A 19,579-nucleotide genomic window follows, 5' to 3' on the forward strand; every position below is an offset into this window, starting at 1 on the left:
CTGGCCGCCTGGCAATCCCTGCACTTGGTGAATGTTCTGTAACCGTACAGCCCCCTACCAGCCCCTGACACCTTATGTGACACCTGATGTCTGCACTTACCCATGCACTTGCCCATGACACTTGATGTCTGCACTTACCCCTGCACTTGCCACTTGCTGGCTGTTACTTATTTATTGTTAACTATTCCCATGTACTGCTCTGTCGCTTGCCCCCTTCCCACACACTTGCGCGATCTGAATGACACCTGGCTTAGTAGGATCGTCGTCTGTCCTCCCTCTGTTCCCCTCCATTGCCTCATCGCGCCTTGAATCACTTGAGTATAGGCACGTTATAAATGCCATATCATATCATATATCATATCATATCATCCCTCCCCCTCTATGGGTTCTTCCTGCACCCGGGGTTTCCCTTCCATCCTGTCCATGTAGGATGTGCATTTGTGAACATAGTCTCCCAGCACAGCTGACTGTGCTAGGAATGTTGCTGGGATCACTACATGACATCTAACAACCACAATTGCTGGGTTTGTCAATGCTACTCCGTATTATGGGCCCTCTGAGTCATTAACATGGATTTGGATTATTCTAGGATCACAAAAAGCGAGTGCTCCACATACAAAATCACTGGGCACCCCATTGTTATGTGGCTGCCTTCCCTATGGCAAAGCTGCAGCCGCAAGCACTTGCTGACATGGAAAATTAACTGGCATTACTGGGTCTAGCAGACTGCTATAATATGCCAGGGGCTTGTGCCCCTGCTGTTTTTTTCTGGGTAAGGACAACCGTGATCACTGTGCAATCGCAATGTGAAAACAAGTACAATTTCTCTTTATAGTTTGGAGTTGCCAACAGTGGGGCATGTGCAGGTGCCTCTTTAAGCTCAGCAAAGCTTTTGTTCATCTCTGAGGTCCATTTGATGGGGTTCTTAGCCTTATACACTTCGTTAAATGTATGGAGGAGGGGCCTTGTGAACGTTGAATAATCAAACACCCAAACCCTACAGTAATTGCACAATCCCAAGAATTGCTGCATCTCTTTGACCATGCGGGGCAGTGGTGTTTGATGTATGTCTTCCACTCTTTCTGGTGTTATCTTCCACCCCGCTGCTAATATGATCTACCCCAGGTACACCACCACCTCTGCTTGACAGTACTGGAGGTTCTCCTTATCTATTTTGCACCCTCTTTCTGCTAGCAGGATCAAAACAATGATTGCATCCTTCCTACACTGCTCCTCTGTCATACTACACACTAGGAGTTTGCCTATGTACTGTTTCACCTTACTGGGTATTGGCAAATTGCTGAAATCCATCTGGATCACTCTGTTGAACACACTAGGTGATTGATAATACCCATGTGGTAACCTTTTGTGCTTGAATCGAACACTGCTAAGGTATTGGGAGTCTGATTCAATGGGATGGAGAAAAAGCCATTTTTTAAATCAATCACTTTGCGAAATATTTAGCATTTGCCAAGATATTACATAATTTTGCAGCTGGGTTCGGCAAAAGTGGAAATGCAGCCTCTACCACATTGTTCAGGGAGTGGAGATCCTGTATAAATCTCTATGCCCCTACTTTTGCTTTTTTAAGTGGGTATATGGCCATATTGCATGGAGAAGTTGATGTCTTGATTATGTCCTGCTGCCATAATGAGAGGAGCTTGTCATATATCACCTTGTCTGCTTCACGGGAAAGTGGGTATTGTTTCACCCAGGGTGGCAACGCCCCCTTTTTTAGCTTGCTGCGGAACACCCCAGCACCTTTGAGCACTCCTACATCTTGGGGTCCCTTAGTCCATATGTTTTCTGGGACTGCCTTCAAGTCTCCCTGAGTGTGGGCAGCATGTTTCCTCACTACCTGTGCCAGTGTGTCTTTAGCCTTTCAACCACTCATATTGGGCATTGGATGTTGAGCTGGAACACCATTTCTCCTTCCTCCCCACAATCTGCAAACAGCTGTTCGTCAGTCACATTAGTCAATCTCAATGTGGGGTGGGGTCCATCAACATGGGGTCAAAACAGAGAATTATGCGCCATTCTATTTCATCCTCATCTGTCCCACATAGTACCACCATGTCTTTTCGTGTGACTGCCCCCTCTAACTGCAATGTTATATGTGTGTTTGAGGCAACCTTCTTTTGAAACCAAAGGCTTGAATAGCAATTCTGTGGCCAGTCTGAATGTTTTCCCTTTCATCCTGGCACCCATTCCAATAGTATTTGGACCCCGTACAAGAACACCTCAGGGTGTGTTGGTGTTCCTCGCTACATGCACACTAGGCCTGTATAATGACTGTCACCCTTTATGGGTACATGCAAGTTGTGGAACACACCATACCCTCTTCTGAGAATGAAACAGTTGCATTCAACTTACTGAAGAGGGAGTCGGGATCCTAGGACCACCTCCCTCCCATCAAGTTCATGACAAGATGGAAGGCCAGAAAAGCCCACAACCACCCATTCTATTTCAGACGAATCCTGAATGCACCAATGATCGACAAATACACTGAGAGGTACCCTCTCTGTCAGCCATACAGACCAAGTGCGCTACAAATCTATCCATGTGCGAGTGAAGAGCCGACGACCATGGTCAGTGACACCTATATAGACAGCATGTACTAAGCCCCAGGAAGCCATGTTGCTGATGTCATTAGAAACAGCACGACACAGCAGCATTAGACAAGAATTATACATGCTGTCTGCAATGCACCACACAAACACACACTCAACTACATGAAGAACAAGAATGCACAGTTCTATAGTTAGAGGACAGATACATACACATACTGTCATTGCTTTTATTATTTTCTCATTTGCCAAATGCAGTAACGCAGAAACTGCAAGGCACAAGTGATACTGAACGAACTTGCTGATGCTTAAAGCCAATAATATGGTGGGTCGTACAAGATTATATATGAGACTTGATCGAACCACGTATAGCTAACCCATAGGGAATATAACATGAACAACGGTTTAGGAAAATTACAGCAGACCTCAAACCATTGAGCAGGAGACGAGCTGTGCCGATTCAGACTGGACAGAGAGCAAGACACATGAGACAGGGCCTACAGCCAAGGTCAAGAGATATGAAGACATTCCAATCCCCAGACAACAAAGGGACCAGCTTCAGGAAAATAGAATACATCCTCATAATTAGGAGCTGCAGAGCTCGATTTTGTGGTTTCTAAACATGTGGTACATCCAAATGGAACAATGGACAGTCTTCTAGGGTGGGAAGAAGAAGCCAGTCCCAGCAGCCAGCTGCAGATTGCTATAAATGTTGCTACCATTAGGAGACAATTCTCATAAGGCAAAGGTGGTGTACAAAGTTACACCACAGACACCTAATCATTCACATTACCTTGAAGAGGTACACTGCGAGCGGAGAACTCAATCGAGTCCCATGCCTGGGGGAATCAACTCTAGCCAATCACAGTTCAGCACTCCATGGGTGGGTAGCAAAGCAAAGGGCAAGAACCAATGGTAAGCCCACTGCTCTGCAACAATGTAATAGATAGTGAATTGGAGATGGGACAGGCCAGCCTCCTGACATGTAAGAGCCAGTAGAATAACACACATAGGTGGCCATGTAGGTTATTAGACTCTTGACTGACAATCCCACACATAAATAGGATTTTGGAGAGCGGCCCAAGTAATGACCGAGTAGTGATGTGGTTTTACACTAAAACTGGCCTGCGAGCCAGGAGAAGCTGAGACGTACTGGAATCCATTTGGGTTCTTGAATCAATCGCTGTTGGTGTTATTTGTAAGAAAACGCAGTTTGAACTTGCTGTTGACTGAGTCCCCTGTGTATACTGGGGGAGGGAGTTGGACTCCCCAAGTCCGTGGATCGCATCACTCTGGCATACCTGGGAGTTCGTCCCCAACAAGTTGGTAGCAGAGCTGATGGTTTGCTGCGTCAGCCCGGCACAAGGTCATCTCCCCTGCCGCAGAACCTGAGAGGCTGCAGGACCCTCGCATTTTTTGAGAAAACGAGTCGCATACCCATGGAAAGGCCATCAGGAGCCAGCTTGGAAATCATCCTGCTCGAAGTCAGCAAGGAGACCGTGTAGACCAGGATGCAGGAAGTGAGCATGTTCTGGGGGACATGGCAGCCGAGCAGCGCCAGCAGATGACGGAGTGTAAGTATTGACCAAGTCAAACGGCAACTGTGGGTGTGAGGGAGGGTATTGAATATTGTGGAGTATTGGTTAGTATCATTGTGTATTGTCAAAGTACTGTCTAGCATTGTCAGAGTGAGTAGGGACAGGAGCGGAGGTAGATGTCCCTTTTCTATGTCTAGGGTACATTCGAGTTTAGAGGTAAACGGTTCTGGTGAAAACCTAGACTATTGACTCAAGGGCGTGGATGACAGAAGTTATGTATATAATGGGCTTCCTGTGGGTTGGGCATTTTAGCTCGGGTCATAGATGACAGTATCCCAGCAAGGGTTAGCAAGGGAAGCTGGCCTAGATTACGGAAGGTGAGGCGACCCCGTTAAGTCTGCTAGAGTGAGACGTTTTGCACGCTAGGCGACGCAAAGGGTACAATTCGATAACAAGAGAATATTGGTATACTCTGCCTGGAGGCAGGAAGACAACTGTGGGGTTTTGTTTGTTTTGGGAGTAACGGACTATAACAGTGTGTGCAGGATTTGATAGCACTACCGTGGTTGGTAAATTAGTGACGTCACCCATAGGTTTGCACATAGGACACAGAGAGAATGAGAATGGTGAAGAGCTAGTATTGGAACTTGGTATTGGCAGACGATGTGAACAAGTGGGAGTGCGCCGAAGGCCCATGCGCTAGATTGCGAGTGCGCCTGAGGAGGCAGTGAAGGCAAGTTTGTAAAGGGGCAGTGCCCGGAGCACGCCTAATAAGCTGTCGAAAAAGAGAGGCTTATAGTAACCTAAAAAGTATTGTTACATTGTACCTTTCTCTCTAAAGAGCGGATTGTCAAAACCCTGGACTTGAGGTCAGGTAAAGGCAAGAAAAATGTATCAGCGGAAGTGCGGAGGTGACACTCTTCTACAGCACCTGTGTAAGACACTCCCACCCTATAGGGAAAAGATATGTAAATATAGCATAGAATGGTCCAAAGGCACAGAGGGAAAGTTAGCTAAACCATGGCCACCTTGTGGAAGTTTCTCCAAAGACGTGGAGCAATCACTACTGACACACATACAGGGTGCCTATAAGGGAAGGAAGCTCACAAGCCGCATGGCCATATTCGAGTTGTGGCGCATGTTTCAGGAGGGCGAGGGGGATACAGCGAAGTGTCAATGGATGCTGAGGCAGCATGAGGTACCGGGTAGCTTCCGCTCCCCCACACGTCCCTCCAAGTGTAGCATCAGATGACACCGACGATGACCAAGGGATGTATCCATTACAAGAAGACCCTTACAGGAATTGAGAGTCGCAGAGGGGTATTCAAATTCGACATGTTAGCCACCACCCTATACAAAGGAAGAGAGGTCGAGAGGCGCAGGGCAGCCAGCTACTGAACGAGAGATGAGCGGCGAGGTGCAGAACGGCGCAAAGGGGGTGCTTGGCAGCATAGCCACAAATGAGTGGATAGTAGAGCAGATACTCCTGAAACTGGAAAGAAAGGCAGACGGGGATACAGAGGGGGTGGCTAAGGCAATGGAAGGTCTGAAGGGAAGCAGCGAAGCATCAGACTGGGCTGAAATAATGGATGAGACAGATAGGAGGTAGAGGGAATGAGAAGAGAAACTAGAAAGAGAGGACAGGGAGAGAAGAAGAGAAGAGAGGTTAGAAAGAAGATATGGAACGAAGGAAGGATAAAGAGGAGAAGAGAGGATCGAACGGAATCGCAGAGAGCAAAAGAGCAGAATGAGAGCAGCGCGACAGAAGGGCAAGGGAAGTAGAAGAGCTTGAGAGGTGGAGGGAAGTAGCGGAGTGGGAAACAAAGCAAGTTGGTTGAGAGGGAATAGAGGAAGTTGCTGGTGGACAGATTGGCAAGGGAACGCATGTGCAAGGAGGCCGACGAGCAGGCAATAGGGCTTTGAGGGCACAATGGACAGCAGATCGGGAATACGACAGACTCGAGGAGAGTAGTTGAGCAGAGCCAGACAGCACAACCTTATGCGATATGGGTACACAGTAGGAAACAGACAAGGCTTAGGAACCTGGGGGGGAGGCAGCAAATATGACTTGCTGAATATTGACATTGACATGAAGCCCAACACAGACATGACAACGCGATGGCTGAGCTTCGTACACCGATTTTGTAGTAACGCAGGCTGATTCTCCCCCAAAGGAGGGATGGAACAGTGGGGACGAGAGGGGAAGCTCCCCAGGCTCCAGCCCACGGGACCAGGGACAGACGAGACGGTGACACGACAGCACAGGACACATACAGAGGGAGGAGGAGGATTGGATGAGCAGCCACGGCTGGTGACTGACTTGTTCACCCTCAATCACGCCAGGCTTAGAGACCTCCTGGGATGAAGGAAGGGGGGAACAGCCATAGTGTGCTCAAGAGGAAGGTTAACAGGGGCACATGACGACAGTATCCGAATGCCCATAACAGAACCAATAGATGTGTACGCAGGTATCGAAAGCGAGAACAGACAGGTTAGACTGACTAGGAGAGCACATGGGGAGGTGGGTTTGCACAGATACCCTTACTGGGAAGGGTGTGTGACCCCAGTATGTACCATGCAAACACGCTGACATGAGAATGTGAGGTGTAGGCTACCATCATTGAGCGCATTTGCTGAGAAGTGGATTTACAAAATGGAGAGGATGACAGCGGGAAATAGGACTTTTGCAAGAGGGCAGGGTTCCCTGGAGCGACAACCCAAAACACGTCACACAATGGCTCACCGTTTACGAACTGAAATGCAGAGCAGTAGTATGGCGAGCACTATGTACACAATACACATCGGACATTGGAGCAATTATGTCACGGAAAATGAGTGAAGACAAAGACCCCCTCCATTATAATCAGGAGATTCAAGAGCTTTGGTGCCTTGAAACTCGAGAGCTGGGATAAAACAGTAGTAATATTCAATCAGATACTAGTCCAGGGCCTGCCAGAACCCTTTCAGAAACACCTGAGGACGTTGGTAGGCACGGAAGCAAAAGGGTGGTCAGAAATGCAGCTCACGATAGTTCATCATTGTAGACTATGGCAAGAGAATCTCAAGAAGAAGGCGGAAGACAGAAAGATAGTCGATGCAAAACTAGTACAGAAAAAATGTATGAAGTATGCAATGGAAGGGGCGGTACTAACCAGCCCAATCCAACAGGGACAGCAGCAACAGAAGTAACAACCGCAGCAGTTCACACTACCCATGGGGGTGGGTGGCAGGGGAACATACAGCAAGGGTTTCATGGAAGAAGGGGGCAACCGAGAGATTGCGGGTTCGGACCACAGATGCATCACAATCAAGGGGACTTTCTGGGAGGGTTTCAGGTATATGGGCAGTAGGTGCAGCAGAGCCCAGAGGATTTTAAAGGGGGTTTTAAAGGGCAAGGGAGGGAGCCACCACAGTGGCAGGGGGATGCAGCATTGGGTAGCGCAGAGCCAGCAGCCATATCAAGGGGACCAGGACGACTACTATACACACGACCAACAACAGCAAGGACAGATACAGGTCACACTCCAGAAGATGCCACAAGCACAAGTACAAACACCAGAGATGGAACTGCAGATAGTACCAAAGTATTTGCAAGCACTTCAGGTTTGCGGGAACACACAGCAGTTTTCACAGAAACAAAGCAATGGTGCAGCAGCACACGTGGACTCCATGGCAACGGTTCCCATTAGACAACTGGGAGGAGTTACCATGGTGGGGAACAAACGGTTTACACAGAATGGGATGTCCTTATACCCTCAATAGGACAGCCCACAGATTAACTTGATTTGTCCCATCCTGTTTATCACACCCAACCCTGCAGAGGAACCTCGCATGGGGGTGGTGAAAGGTGACAAAACTTTTTCCTTTCTTGTAGACACAGGAGTGACTAGGTCCTGCATTTAGGAAGGAGCATTTGAATGTTAGGTGATGCCATGAACACTCACAGATTCTCTGGGGCTCAGGATGTGGTTCCTTTCACAGACAAAATCTCACTTTCTATAGGATAACACAATCTCTCTGCCTTTACTTTACTCTCGACAGACACCTGTGAGTATACTGGGACGAGACATTATGAGCAGACTGAACATGACAATTTAATTCACAGACAAGGGAATAGTGTGCTCCACACCAGGAATAGGCATGCTCAATGTAAGAGAGATCGCTCAAGCTTATTGTGAACAGAGGGTACAGAGAGGGTGCCAGTGGACGAGGAGATGTTCCAGTACGGGACTGCCACTGCTATTGCATGTCTCCCAGGCATTGCAGGAAAAATGTGGCGGGTTCCAAACAAGTACCTATTAAGCCTGAGATACCATTAGACAAGGAAGAGGCACCAATAGTGCCAATACAAATCGAGGCATTAATACAGAGAGAGGATTGGATAGCAGTGCATGGGATGGTTGACATAGGATGGGCATGGAGAGCAGTTATTGCGGTGGCAGAAGGATGCAGGCTGACCACAGTGACAGACAAAGAGTTATCCAGGGAAGAGAGATTAGAGACAGAGATGGTGTTTGAGATGAGCGTGACTTACTGGTTAAGGATACACTACAGGGAAGTACAACAGAGGATGGCAATGGCATTCTGTGAGGAGGATCTGGCCAAGGTGCCCAGAATCCTATAGACAATGAGTCTCTATGATGTGGGGCTCTTAAAGAGCATAGGGGGAGTGAAGATAAAACTGAAACAAGGAGCAATTTTACCAAGGGTGAAACAGTACCCACTCACAAAAGAGGCAGATGAGGGCATTTATGAGACCATTGCAGCTCTGATAGAGAGAGGGATTCTCGTGCCATTGGAGTCCCCATGCAACACAGTGGTGCACCAAGTGCAAAAGGCGAAAGGTGGGTTGTGGTGTTTTATCCAGCATTTAAGGCCCCTCAACCACATTGTAGAAGCAGAGTATCCACTGTTTGCAAATCCAGCGACAATCCTATGCAGCATTCCGGTGGAAGCTGCCTGCTTCACGGTCATTGACTTGAAGAATGCATTCTTCTCAGTACCACTACACCCAGACTCACAAGACTTGACTTCCTTTATGTATAGAAACCGGAAGTAGTAACATAGAAGGCTTCCTCCAGGGTACTGCGAGTCACCACCTATAATTACCAGAGTGATACAGATGGACTTCTGCAATATACAGATGGAGAGCACAGTGTTAGTACATAGATGACATTTTGATTTGCACCAAGACAGAAGATCAGTGTAGGAAGGACTCAGGGCACATGTTGACAGTGTTAGCTGGCAAGGGATACAAGGTGGACAAGGGCAAGCTACAGTATTGTCAGAAGGAAGCGCTGTACATCAGACAGACAATCTCACAAAATGGCTGACAGATTACCCCAGAAAAGGCAGAGACAATACGCAAGATAGCTAAGCCCATGACAGTGAGAGAAATGCAGCAGTTCTTAGGTTTGTGTAACTACTGCATAGCCTGGGTCTTTGACTACAGTATATACACAAGGCCTCTACTGGGCACCTTGAAGGAAGCACAGAAGGGACACAAGGCATTGACATGGACTACAGAGATGACCGAAGCTTTTCACATGCTGAAGGAGGAAATATGCACAGCACCTGTGTTAGGGATCCCAGACTACAAAATGGAATGTTTCCTATTCTCAGAAACTGACGCCGTAGTGATGAAAGCAGTACTGATGCAGAAGATAATCTTGGGAAACAAACCCATAGCCTACTACAGCGGGAAGCTTGATCCGGTAATGAGGGGGCATTATCAGTGCGAACAAGCTTTGGCAGCTGCCGCATTCACAATGGAGAAGTCAGCAGCAATCACCATGGGGTGTATTACCATGCTGTACGTGGAACATGCCCTCTTTACAATACTGCAGAACCCAAACAGAACACTGATGACACAAAGAGCATCAGGGTATGAAGTGATACTATTTAACACTTCACTGAAGATAGTGAGGTGCAGATTGGTCAACCCCCACAATTTTCCTAGCAGATGTTCTTCAAGATGTAGACTATGCACACGACTGTGCAGAAAACATACAGGCATTCAGTGACACTCGCAAAGTATAGGAGGACGCACTTGAGGGGAAGACATGCTGTACATTGACAGGTCATCAACTATTGATCAGAGCGATGGGGTCAGGCATACAGGAACTACAGTAGTAAGGTTGAAAGAAGATGGGACATGTGAGGTAGTGGCAAGTGGGAGACTACCATCCCATTATGCAGCACAAGCAGCAGAACACTAGTGGCCCTAATAATAGCATTGGAACATAGCAGAGCCAAGGAAGTGAGAGTATACTCTGACTACGCTTATGTGACATCAACAGTACACTGAAGGCTGGCACAGTGGGCAAGGAAATGCTTTAGAAGGGCTGGTGGGACACCAGTACAACATGCACTACTATTGGACAGATTGATTGACGTCGTTAAGTACCCCCCACGGGTAGCAATAGTGAAGTGCCAGGCACACACTGGGGGGGGAGATCCCATCTCAAAGGGAAACAAAGCAGCAGATTTTGAGGCAAAATGTGCAGCATACTTTGGGGATCTATTGGAAATGGAGACAGCTTCAAATGCTCGGGATTGGGCCAGGAACATGGTATTGAAGGAAGGGTACAATGCATTGACAGAAACACAGATCAGGGAGCTGTGCCCAGGGAAGAGAAGGCGTTATGGACTAAAAGGGGATGTACAGTATCTCCAACAGATGCCCTATGGTGGTGCAATAACACAGGAAAAGCGGTCATGCCACTGGTCATTGCTGCCCGCATTGGAGAAACATGGTTCTGTCCTAATTCGGTGGGACACGTGGCTGAATTCATAAGTGATTGCTTGACTTGCAAGCAATATATGGCAGGGCATACATTGAGAGTTGTGAGAGTAGCCATACCTCAACCAATATTGACTATGTTGACATGATCCAAGTGTGTCAAGTATACCGCCACATGATAGTGGTTGTGTGCTCATTCTCTAGGTGGACTGTGGCAGGCCCCTGTTCACATGCTGATGCATCCAGAGCGGCCACATTTTTGCTCAGGGAAGTGTTTCCAAGATAGAGCATGTGTGAGGTCCTGAGGTCTGACAATGACCTTCACTTTGCCAATGAAATGTTCCAGCACATCACCACGTTGCTGGGCATTCAACACAATTTTGCCCTTGCGTACCACCCACAAGCAAATAGGGTGTGTGAATGCCTGAACGGCATAGCCAAAACACAGCAGAGCACAAAGAAAAGTTGGTTTCATTGCTTACCTGTGACTTTGTTTGCATTGCACAATAAGCCTGGGTCTGACCACCATTTAACGCCCCATGAGGTGGTGACATGACAACACATGCAACTCCCACTGGCTCTTCCCACAAGAGTACTGAAAGACTGTGAGAGTAGCGCAGATGTTTTAGGACAAGGGGTGTATGAATAAATTACTTCCTTGATTGCTAGTGCCTCTTTAATCTCTTGCCAGATACAATGCCACCGGGGGGGCACAGAAAACAGCAGAGAGAGCAACTGCGACAATGCACCAAGAGACTCTGGACTCCCGAGACAAGTGAATGTGGGGACTTAGTGCTATTGTGGAACTTCATCCGCTGCTGGAACGCACCAAGGTTCACTGGTCCTCACACTGTGGCGAAGGTGGCAGACAGGGCTGTCAAGCTCAAGGGGAAGACTGTCTGGAACCACCTCTCGAACATGAAGCCCTACAAAGAAGTGGCCCTACCTAGCAACCTGTTCAACAGGGCCAACGCTCACTAGCAAGGAGAGCAACAAGGCAATTCTGAACTTACACTGCCAAGTAGACACCCAATGGTTACTCGCTCACGGGCAGCAGAGTTAGGGACTGGAATGCTCATTAATTTAAAGTAAAGAGACACTGTCTGTTTGTTATTTTATCCTCTGCACACCTTCGACAAGAAAACCGATGTAATTGTTGATGATTGTTCATGCTCCCCGCGGCCCACAACCCTGATACGTTCTCAAATCAGTTTGTCTACACTGTGAGAAGACCCAGTAGGTTCTGAGCACGGTCTCCCATAGTATATTATCCTGCCATCATAGACTATTTGGCCCAAACATACCAACACTCGAACACGGCGATCCTCCTATTCTCGCCACACTGAGAGACCCTTCAGTAATGGCAGTATGGGAAGAAGTGTTTGTCTTCCCAATAAATGACTATTTAGAATGCAGCACTTAAAGAGTTGCTTACAATACTAAAACAATAACGCATTTCTTCGCGCAATTCAAGTGGGCAACTATATCTTCAGACTGCACAAGGATCAGCACAGGCATAAATGAGTAAAATATTAAAGAATGTGATTATTGTGTTTTTTCTCATTATTCCTAGCAGAATTGTGTTTATATTTTGGAGGATCTCCTTTGTTGCCAGTGCTACCGCGGTATCCTCTACTAATATTCCCCCAACCCAAACAGGTGGAACGACAATTATTTGCAATTAGATGAAGCTATAAAGTATGCGACTGATGGGCCTGAGAAGGGAAAAACTAAGACTATAACACTGAAGGAATTGCCATGTCCATGGACGAGAGTGAAAGAAACTGGAGGAGAACCTGGATGCTGGGAAAGACCACAGATACTTGTGTATGGCCACGTATACACACAGGACGGATGGAAGGATGGAGTGTAGGAAGCAAAGCGTTGCCACTAGCACAATCATCAGTGAACAGGGTACAGGAACAAAATGACAAGTGCCTGAAGGAATGGGATGTGAGTGCAAAGTTACTGACTTGGGTGGAGAATGAAGCGGGACCAATGCCACTAATACTCCTGAAGACACCAGCACTGTGTTATTAGAATAACGGAGAAGTAGAAGTTGGTGAGAATATTGGATGCAGGAGCATAGGGAAGCATGCAGCCATGAAGTCAGGCACAGCAGTACTGATGGACCATTACTGGGTGTGCAGATCAAAGGCATACAAGAAGCTACCACCCAACTGGGGGGCGTTTGCTCATTGGTACACATCAATATGCCATCATTGGTCATGCCCCAAAAAAGACGTGACGCTCGATGAGTTCCCAAAGACGGACACTAACAAAAGGACGAAGAGATCTGTGGAAGGGGAACAAACGGCCAAGACAGAGAAGCCTGCTGAATTAAGCAGGGTGAAGAGAGGAGGTAATTACTTTTCAGAGGAATCGGAGACAGCACTAAATGAGGTTCCAGCAGAACACAGGTTGTTCAGTAGGATGTAAATGTTCTTTGCAGCAATCATACTATCTGTACAGGCATACACAAATGCGAAGTGGCTGCAGATTACCCGTTGGGAGCTGATGGTGATGATCAACTCCACCGTGAATGGGTTCTGCGTAATGGGTTCTACCTGCTACCTTTGCCCCATATCAATATTTCTGCATTCCCTTCACCCCGTGCCTCACTCTGTACCCCCAATCCCACTTTCCCCAAAGGACCTCTCCTGCTGCACTTGCGCATAGGTTACACAGCACAGTAGTCAACGACGTCCTCACCTCTAGGTGTAATCCTTCCTTTTCCCCATTGTGTCCCCCCATCACTTGTTTAATTGGTAAGCGTGCCCCCCTGTCCCCTTGGTAGCACTGAATTTGCACTTTTACCTCAGGTGGAAGAAGTGCCATGTCAGTAGGTCAAAGAACCAATGTCTAAATGACCAAAAAGGGGCAACCAGAAGAATTGTGTAATTTCTAGACTTGTAGAACATCTGGAGAACCTTTGTTATCAGAGAAATCAGGGAAAAGGGAAAGGCGGGCAGGTTGTCTTGAGGAATGTACAAAGTGCTGTACTGCTAGGAATCAGAGTCTCACACACCTGGCAAGCCTTAGTTTGCTCACATAAAACATGGTCAACAGTTTGTCTGTCAAAATTAGTATGCTGGAGTTCACCACTAGTAGAACAACTTGAAGTGCCAATAATATTGCTTTTAATTGTAAAAAGTGTATGTGCTCAAATTGATCTGCTCTCCCAGAGTTCCCCCAACTAGAAAGGGAGGAATCTGTGGTCAGGGTAAATTGATGGGAACGATCCTGAAAATTACATCCCTTGCAGAAGACTATCTTTTTTGCCCCATCAGAGTTAATCTTTCTGAAACCAGTGCGGAATGGGAACCATAGTTTGGTCCCAAAAAGCTGTCAAATATAGCTCAGTATGGCACATCCACATTCTGGCCAAAAGTACTGCTCAATCCAGGAGGAAATAAGACCCACCAGGCGTTGGAACCACCAGGCCAATGTTGGCTCCTCAAAATGGCATCTCTCACCTTCAAATGCCTTAACAATGCCGCACCTCCATATTTCTCTGCCAGACTGACCAGAAAAGTCTCAACTCACCATACTAGATCATCCAACCAACTCTGCCTAGAAATTCCAAGATTCAGACTATCCAAAGCTGGTGGAGCTAACTTCCCAGTTAAAGCTGCTGTCTCCTGGAATGCACTCCCCGCTGCCCTTAGAGTGGAACAACCATACTCGAGATTTAGACATAACTTGCTAAACTGGCTTCGTACCAAGGACATCTAAGATGTCGTTCACCCACCTGTGATTCTGACCTCAAACGATGTGTGTACCATACTATTGCCTCCACCTCCGTACCACTATATATTATGTACCCCCTTACCCAAATTGTATGCACTGTAAATTGTTTACTTTTATGTACTGACTTGTATGCTGTAACTAAGTCTTAAATATTCTTGTAACTGTTGCGCCCAGCTACCCAAGTGTTTGGTGCCCATTACCAAATAAACAAACTAACAAAAGAGAAGAGGATTACCATTTCTTGGATGTCCTTAGTCATCTCCTTCATTGGGACAACTCTGCCAAGTGTGGAATACAATGAAAACCAGATGAATTCCAATCTTTGAGTAGGTGATAGATTTCTTTAAGTTGACTAAGAGACCTCGATCGTACAATGTATCTAGAAGGAGATGCACGTTGGACGTGGCCAGGAGGTGAGATTCCAGCTTGATAAGCCAATCACGCAAGTAAGGCAAGAGGCAGACCCCTTTCAGAAATAAGTAGGCTGATAGTGCAGCCATCATCTTTGCAAACACCCTATATGCTGAGCTGAGGCTGAACGGGAGCATTCTATACTGAAAAATGGTTGTCGCTGACCAGCACTTGTGGGATGCACAAACAGGGACTTGCAATTTTGTGTCCTGTAGATCCACAGCAACTAGCCAGTCTTCTGGCTGCAGGGTGGTCCAAATAAGAGCTGGCATAGTCATCTTTAACATTTCATAAGGTAAGAAATGATTGAACAGGGATAGGTCCAGTACCGTCCATAGGCCAGACTTGTTCTTTTTCAGCACATCAAAGAACTGTGAGTAGAAGCCTGTACCCCTCTTCCAGAAAGGAACCTGTTTGATTTCCCTCAGCGAAATGAGTTTCTGAATCTCCTAATGCACTGGGGTATGCCCCTCTGAGAAAGCAGAAAGGAAGAAGGAGGAACGGGAGAAAGTGTAAAGATGATAACCCAGGCACACTTCCAAAACGACCCACACATCTTTTGTTGTACTCTTCCAATAATCCTGGCAAGATAGCCCATAGGGTTGCTGTGAATTCGGACCAACCATGGCATTTAGACTGTTCAGGCTCTGGGGTTGGGTTCGGCTGGATAAAGAGTCCCCTTGGGGAGGGATGAGGCTGTTTCATTTTGGGGATGGGGGCAATCTGTCAGCTTGATTGCATGTATCATTGAAGGCAGGAAAGCCACCTGAATTCTTCTGAGCAAAGGACTGCCTCTAATGTTGAGTAGCTAGCACCTTACTTGGAGTTTTTGTATGTGACACCAGGATTTTGCCCTTTAAGTGCTTGTTTTCCTTTCATTGAACTCTGCATCCATGTCCTGACATATGCTTGATGTTCTTCTGGACATCAGGTTATAACAGTGCAGCACTGAGAAGAGCCTGCCCCCATTTCTATTCCAAAAGCTGTCATATCCAGGTGATTATATATTGCTTTTATAAGGTCCTGAACTACTTGCCTAGCCTCAGTCAAATGTGAGTGAATCCTGTCTGATATTCCAGGGCCAAGAGCGTGTTGTAATCCCCATTTTATTTCGAGAACTTTAAGTTTGCAATGGCTTACATTTGCTTGGTGAACACGTAGGGCGGCGCACTGATAAACTATTTCCCCACTGTATCAAGAACACAGCCGTAATGCGACAAGGTCCTTGAGTCATGGAAGAAGAGGCAGAGGAACCCTTTATAAAAATACTGTCAGGTGCCACGATAGTTGAATGGGCTGAAGGATGCCTAGTCAACATCTTTTTCTGAGAAGGAAGAGAGTGATAACCCACATCTACCTTCCTAGACTGCTTGCACAGAAGCAGGCTGATGCTAGATCATTAATGCCTATCCCATCACATCTGATTGACGATGTATCCTAGATCAGTCTGCTGTTTTTAGAGACAGCACTGAAGCCAGGCACCCAAGTCTGATGGGGGCAAATCTGGGGCTTCTAATGAATCAAGTGAATTTGTCCCTTCTCCCAAAGGTTGACCCCCCCCCAGGGAAACTAGAGGTGTAGCCTGCTCTGCAACACCCTCCCTAGGGGTCGAGGCAAGGCGGGCCTCAATGGGAGAGACTTCCCCTTAGGGGACAAGGACTCCCGTTCCTGTAAGGAACTCTCTAAAGCACCATACACAAGGGCCTACATGGAATGTTCTACAATACCAGACACTGTTCAGAACCAAGACTGGAACGAAGAAACACTTAATGTATGTGATTATCATATCAAAAAATAACTTTTAAATATGAATAACCAATCCACTGGGATGAGTGTGTGGAATAGCGTGTGCTCGATGAGCAATGGAGAGAGGAATGCATACGGAGGCAAGGGAAGGCCCTGAGCTGCGTAACACATGTGGAGTGAGAGGAACATAAATGCAGGCATAGGAAGGCTCCGAGCTTTGCAACACCTGTGGAGAGTGGGGAACGCCTATGCAAGCAAGGGAAGGCCCGATCTGCATAACACCTAAAAGCGGCAGAGTAGCCAAGAGACCCGCAAGATTCAAACTTGTATTAAGCTGGAGAGAAGGACACCAGCGGTAAGATGGAGAAAAGGACACCAGCGGTAAGATGAGACCCCAGAATGAGAAGTGAAAAGGGCAGTAGCCCAGACAAAGGTGGTGGTGAGATCATGAAGGATCCATGGTGGCTGGCCAGTACACAAACCATTGCCGATACCACCAGAGGTATACCACAGCATGGTACCTGGTTACTCCTCTGGACAACAAGACACAGCAAAGAGAAGATGAGAGAAAGACAATGCTTGCGAAGCCAAGCCGACGGCAGTCCAGGGCAAGCGAGAGGACCCCCAAGGTACACAGCTCCCGAACAGGTTCTCCTTAACAGTCAAAGGTAACGTGGAGAACAGGAATAAAGTGTGGCCCGAGGGAATGATTATAACATGCAACCAACTCATCTCAGTAGAAATGATGAGACAAACTCAAGTATGAAGCTGATGAACTTAAAGTGTTGTGATACAAGAGAAAACATTCCTAAAAACCTGTATGTTAAGAGAACAGAACAGTGGATAAAAATACACTGGGAAAAGGTGAAGAACACTCAACATTCTGTACAAGAAGAATGTAATAATAAAGAGAGAATATTATGAGCCACAATTCAGGGGAACTGTCCAGTTACACTATGTAGAAAAGCAAATAGGACAGAACAAGTTGATCGATAATTGCTCTGGAAGGAAGACCTACCAGAAGTATAGTGTTTGCCAAGAATATACTGTTTGCCAAGAATATACTGAAATCAGTAACCAGGAAACTAGAGCCTTTAAATAATCTCTAAAAAGGATTCCTAAGGAATAGGGTTTGTCCATTTGAAGAGTTGCAGATACTAATCCACAAAATCACACAATGCTATCTGAGGATTGTTTATTGATCAAGAATCCTACAGACTGGTACTAGAAGTATCCTCAGTAGAAGGGAGTCATTCTCCTGATCTAAGTTAATTATCATAGTGCTAGGTTCAGTTAGGTTACTTTTGGACAGCAGACTTATTCCTTTTGACATTCACTCATGATGGACAAGCACCTCAGTTAGTAACATAGACAGGGACTACTCATGGTGATAGAGAAAGTCAGGCCTTATACTTTTGCTTTAATAACATTTTGCAAAACATGTCCTCAGAGAGTCTGTGTCCTCCTTCTGGCCTGCCACAGGCTGGAATACCTAAATATTCCATGAGCCCTTGTCCCCACTCAGGAAAAACCTTCAAAGACATGTGGATCTCAATGGAATTCTCCTTAGTGTTGGAGTCGGCCATTGAGTCCGAATCATCTGGAGGACCAAGAGGTAATGGTGGAAGAAGGGGTGGAGGATCACCACAGCAGATCGGTGTTCCTTGCAGAGCCATGACAGAGGTGCAGTGATGGAAACCATTGAGGCTAGTGTAAACCCTGGAACAAGTTGGTATACCAAGCCTACCACTTCTGCAGGTCTTGAAGATACCTCGGATGAAAACCTGGTCAGTGGTACAGGGTTGGCCCCCAGACACATCCCAGTGTGAGTAGAAATGCCCTTGGGAGCCAGGCTCCAGGTGCAAATCCCACAAAGAAGCCAAAGCCTACTCAGGCCGAAGTCTGGGGAGGTCTGTCTGGCATAATACACTGGCATAATACATTTGTTTAACATTCACAAACCAATACACAAGTGGCCTTTTCTGTTTTGTCATTGCTACTTATGAGGCCAAACACTTTGAGGGTTCAATAAGTTCATTTATACATTACCATTATCCGCCTTCCCAACACGTAGGATGCAGAGTAACTACTCCCCTGTTGATAGTAACTCTCAACCGACTATGTGTCTTACCATGAACTGGGTATCAAAACACATATTTTAATATATATATATATCATGTTATACAAACACAGAGCATTATTAAAAAGCTAAATCAATTAAAAAGCCACGTATAGACAATCTTGTCAAAAAGCGTTTTTGAAGAAAAAGGGAAAAGTCCACATAAGTGCGTGAACAAAACAACCTGATATGGCAAATAAAAATATGACTTTATACACTCAGGGGTGTGTGATGTTAGTAACACAGGTGATCATTAGCATCCATGTACAAGTTTCTATAGGACATGGAGCGTCTACCCTTAATCGTGTTTCTGGGAGCTGAAGAACACCCAAGCGGGTTGACTCTTGATATTGGTGTGTTTTCGCCCCCCCTCTTCAGGACGCGGATAACAATTAATACTGGGATGGATTTGGCTATGTGCACAGGGCCCTGTGCATGGCCATTTCAACCTAGGGGCAATAAAAGGAACAGTGTAAAATTCTGGTAACCCTATATTTCTCATGAGGGTTGAATCCATGACTAAAAACAAAGAAATACATGTATTTATTTAGGGCTTGAGTGCTCATCTCAATATCAGGTGATTAGTTGGCACATATTATTTTCATTTTCGACTACTGTCTGCAATTGTTAAAGGATTACATTTTCAGCAGAGTAGGGTGTTCCTCACACCCAATAGCGCCCAATAATTGATGTTGCTGTTCCTCAG

General features: G+C 46.4%; 1 long non-coding RNA gene across 1 annotated transcript in view; it reads left to right on the forward strand.

The window, feature by feature from the left end:
• The window catches only part of LOC138579649 (uncharacterized), a 472,376-nt gene that overhangs the window by 311,671 nt on the left and 141,126 nt on the right, over positions 1-19,579 (forward strand). The gene's annotated exons all lie outside the window — the stretch shown is intronic.

The sequence above is a fragment of the Ambystoma mexicanum genome, chromosome 3p, assembly GCF_040938575.1.
Source record: "Ambystoma mexicanum isolate Mex_15411 chromosome 3p, UKY_AmexF1_1, whole genome shotgun sequence".
In the NCBI taxonomy this organism is placed as follows: Eukaryota; Metazoa; Chordata; class Amphibia; order Caudata; family Ambystomatidae; genus Ambystoma; species Ambystoma mexicanum.